At 45.1% G+C, this 4,894-nt stretch overlaps 1 pseudogene; it reads left to right on the top strand.

Moving 5' to 3' along the window:
* The first annotated feature begins 1,399 nt into the window (after window positions 1–1,399).
* Window positions 1,400–1,538, top strand: LOC119437935 (U2 spliceosomal RNA; annotated as a pseudogene).
* The last annotated feature ends 3,356 nt before the right edge of the window (window positions 1,539–4,894 follow it).

The following is a 4,894-nucleotide window of genomic DNA, read 5'->3' as shown; positions in this document are numbered from 1 at the left end:
GCCCGATGTGGTGCCGACAGCGCAAACAGCGGCCGCGTTGTGCTGTGTTCGGTCTATTCTTTTCTCTCTCTCTCTTTCTCTCTCCAGACACTCGTGCGACTAACAGTGCGCCCGCTTGCGGAAAAATGTTTCTCGCGTTGCTGTCGTCGCCGTCATTTTAGCGTTGGTTTCATGACAATAATACAACGGAAAAAAGCCATGACATGGTGATAAGAACAAGTGAAGAGGCTTTTTCCTTATGATGTGCACTTTACGAATAGGCTGCGCAGGTAGAGGGGAAAATGTTAAGTATGTGTTAAGCAGAGTTAACGAAAGAGGATCTCTGTGTCTGAGTGGGGTGGGCGTGGCCTCCCCGCCTCGTCACCTTGACAGCGATCAGAATAATATCATGGGAAGAGGGAAGTGCGACGGCAGCTTCATTTTACGCCACGCTTTTACGTCACACAGGGGTTCGACAGAGAGCCGCATTTTGCGGTTCCGCATGCGTAATCAGGTAAGTTGAGCGAACAAGTTGACGCCAGCTGTTTCGGTCTACATGGCCATGTTGAAATGTAGGAACACATAACTATACTTTTATGACTGATTCTCATCAACTTTTCAATATAATCATGTGCCGTAAAGTTGGTAACTAGGAAGTAAATTAATCCAATTATTTGAATTAGTAAATCAATTGTATTGGTCTTTCTTGCAAATGAAGTCCGCCTGGGCAGCTTATTCATCAGTAGTAATTTAATCTGAATAACATTTGCAGGCTTTTTTTCTAAAAAAAAAAGAAGTGCTCAAAATAAAAAATTCAGGAGTCATTGCACTCTGTGAACGTGGATGACCAGCGAAACTGTAGCACATCACACAGGGTTAGACAAGGGTACATGTATTTATTTTCATAATTTGGTAATGGTAGTGACGATAGCTTTGTTATTAATGTGATATACACTGCTTTGTTCCGTTACAACCTTAAGACAGATTCTTGGCCAAAGTTAAACCTATACACGGCCGTTGTAGAGTAGTTGAGTGACTTGGATTGGTGCGGCACTATAAACCAAACTCTTCTGGCACAAACTGAGTGAACCATTTCTCGTCTGGTTTCGAAATGTCCCCACTGAAGTCTCCAACGATGATCACAGGGGTAGTGTCATATCGGCTAACCCAAGCAAAGTGCGTAGTCATGAGCTTCTCGATATCACACTTTGGTGTGCCTCTAAATATATACGCAGCGGATATCCCAATTCCGTCTTCCGTTTGTAATGCACAGACATCCCCACAGTCGGTACCATTGTCCTCTTGCGAGTCAAGGGTGTGTGGTTGTACATACATGTTGTCCTTTGCGTATATGGCAACACCTTCTGCTCGTGAGTCCATGTACTGTTCACAAATAATTCCGGTACACTCATCGACTTGAACCAATTCATTTTGATTTATTTATTTCATTTATTATTATTTGTTATTATTATTATTAGAGGCGGATTGCTTGAAGCCTGCTTCACCTCCGCCGCGGATCGGCCCGGTATTCCACTATCTCCGGGATCGGCCCACGTTCACATTTTATTGTTGACACACAAACACGAAAAATACACGGAACCCTAGCCATATACAGCTTCTTACGTACATGCATGTCGGCGTGAAGTCCTGCACTAGAGCCGACAAGTCGACATCATTAATACAACAGGTCACTGACCAGTGTAAAAAAGAAAATTGACGTTTCGGAATTTGCACAGATTCCTCGCTCACAATGAGCCGGTCACTATACAAGACTCGTTTATATGTACCGGCTCAGTGACCGGCTCATTGTGAACAAGGGATCTGTACAGATCTCGAAACGTCAATTTTTGTTTTTTGACATGAGTCAGCGACCTTTTTATAATGATTATACTTTTACCTGACCATACGGTGATCCGTGGAACGGTTGATTACATCAGAAAGTCGACAGCATGCACGCACATTGTGACCCCGGGATGTTTCGCACCCACCAGCGTTGTGCTCTGCTTGCATCCACGAAGCATGCGCTCAAGCATGACTCGTACCAAAGGCAAATCTCGCGTGCCTTTTTCCGCCGCTGTTAAAGCGCACTATGTGGCGGTAATCATTTGCGGCCGCACTGTTAACGCTACATTTTCCCTCCTCAAGCACACCATTTTTTCTACTCGATATCAATGGCTCCTGTTTTGTGTGTTTTATGTGTTTTAGGGGTTTTATGGTTATTATAACATGGGTCTTTTTTTCTGTGAACTGCTAGCGTTTGATGTCGTCTGACCAAATGGCCGCGCTGGAAGTTAAACAGAAACGGTGATTTCCAGGTGGTCAAAATTAATCCGGAGCCCTCCACTATGGCGTGCCTCATAATCAGAACTGGTTTTGACAAGTAAAACCCCAGAAAGAAGAAGAAGATTCCGCGGAGCCCCTCATGCAATGCTTCCTGCATGAAGCACACGCATAATGGCCGAGTTCGGAGCTGCAAGCGCCACTAACGAGGTGGCCGTATAGTTACCGGCATACGGCCATCGTCTTTGCTATTCTTGCATACAGCGCATTTCGCAAATCCTAGCAATCTGTTGGGTGCGCCAACTGAAGCAATAGTTATTTCGAAGAATCGCGAATATGTTGGGTACTCGTATTGCCCTATACAAGGTGTTTCAGCTAACATATTGATGAAGCAGCGCACTTAAAACCGACAAGTTCACGCACACATGAAAAAGGACATACACAGGCGCTATATAATGTGTGCGTCAACGTGTCTGTTTTAAGTGTGCAGCTTCATCTATATCATGACTCACCAACTAGCCCATCAGCATCTATTAAATGTTAGTAACTTGTGCCAAGCCTTAAAACATCCACGTGTGCTTTACGAGAATGCAACCAGCTAGTGTTGTTCACTGCCATATTTAGCGACTCAAAGTATTTTTACTACGAGCAGAGATAATTATTGAACAATAATTTCTTAATCAACTTTTAAAGTAAAGCATGAAGAAGTTGTAGAGCCTATTGAGAAATAATCAAATAATCTCTTTCGGTGAAGATAGCTGCTGTGGTTTTAATTTTTCCTGGCTACAATAGAGGGCGCATGATATTGGAAAGTACTATGTGACAGGGGGCTTGCACGCAGGGACATTAGCACACCCTCATACATGTTATATACCAACGAATGATCAATGCTACATCCAGAGCGAACGTACGAATAGATCTTAAGCAACGGAAATAGATCAAGGAGAATGGTTCTGGCTTCCACATTTGTCGAGATATCTTGGCTATTGAAGGCAATGAAAAAAATTGAAGCCATGAGAACGACAATGGAACGACACCCAATCATGCTCTATGGAACTCAGTGTTATACGCCGAGTTCTGATGTTCCAGATTTTGCTTCAGTTGGACTTAAAGAAAGCTGGTGCTCTAAATGGAATACTAAGACTTCCTTAGACGTTATGATGAATGGGTGTCGTTTTACTTGGACATTATTTTTCAGAACTCACTTAGAACTAATTCATTACCAATGGACGGGGCTACAGTAATTCCCGTTTTAAAGGTGGCGACCGCGGCCATCTAAATAATTATTGCCCCACATCGCTGTCGGCAGTGTGCTGCAAGCTTCTAGATATTAGCCATGCAAGTTTTGAGTTACCTTGAAACAAATCAGTTACATTGTTCCAACTAACGTGAATTCAGGAGCGATCTTTCCACTGTGACATCCACAGTTGACGGAAACGCTCCACAATTTTTACAACTCCACAGATGCCCGACAAGAGACTGACGTCATCAGTATAGATTTTAGAAAAACTTTCGACAAGCTCTCGCACCGAAAGTTACTTTTCAAACTCAGTAGATTAGGACTCAATGATAAAGCCTTAAAATTGACAGAAGCTTATTTAGTTATGCGTCAGAAAACATTGCGCATAGATAACTACACGTGAAGTCCACTGGAGTTCTCAGTGGTATTCCACGGATCCGTGTTGGGACCGTTGGCGTTTCTTTTATACATCAATGATATCTACTCACTTGTTGCTGCTACTATAGATATTCTTATTGAGAATTCCACCATTTTGCGATCACAGCACCATCTATCGTCCGGCACATTACGCTGCTATGCGGGTATGTGCGATCGCGCTGCGCGTTGGAGGCTGCCACAGTACGTGCTTTTGACGAGGAATTGCAAGTTTTCGTGTTTTTCTGAGAGATCTCAACAGGTTCTTGCGATTGGTAAAGTTAGGAACGCGGGACGTTGCTAAATTGTGAGCTTTGAAATGGCCGCGATCTCAAACGGTGACGCACCTCGAGGCGCTGCCGCAGCTTTGCCAAACATACAGTTGGGAGGTGCGTCAAATGTGAACACTCTCGATATGTACACTCGGCGACAAAATATTGCGGGGCACGCGAGCGCGTGGCGAAGCGGTCCTCCTCGCCTACTGGCGTCGCACCCCTGGTGACGATACCGACGCTTGCGCGCATGCGCGTCCCTCCGTTACTGCAAGCGTGCATGTTTCTGCGCTTCTTCCTTGCGCGCCGGCGATATCCGAGTGCAGCCGCGAGGGGCCCCACTTGCGATTGGCGCTGTGGCGGCTTCGACGGGCAAAAGTAAATGAAGCGTGAGCTGACGCGCGCCACACCGGTCGCTTTTTGTCGAGTCACGAGCGCGAATGCATATCGCCGGTAGCGAACGCAACAAGTCTTTTTTTTTTCTGCACTGCACCTTTTCGTGGCCAATGATCGTTCCTTATTTCTTTTCACGAACGAGACGTTCTCCCACCGAAGAGCGAGGCAGAAAAGACGCTCTATTGAAAGAGCCAGGCAAGATAAAAGGAACTTTTATTGCGATAGCAATTATATGGACACTTCTACCGGATTTCTGCGTCGCCGTCGCCGTCGTCGTCGCCGTCGCCGTGAGGTTCCCTATAGATAAAATCTT

Source organism: Dermacentor silvarum, chromosome 1 (genome assembly GCF_013339745.2).
Source record: "Dermacentor silvarum isolate Dsil-2018 chromosome 1, BIME_Dsil_1.4, whole genome shotgun sequence".
Lineage (NCBI taxonomy): Eukaryota > Metazoa > Arthropoda > Arachnida > Ixodida > Ixodidae > Dermacentor > Dermacentor silvarum.
Note: the sequence above shows the minus strand (reverse complement) of the source record. Positions and strands in the feature narration are given on the sequence as shown.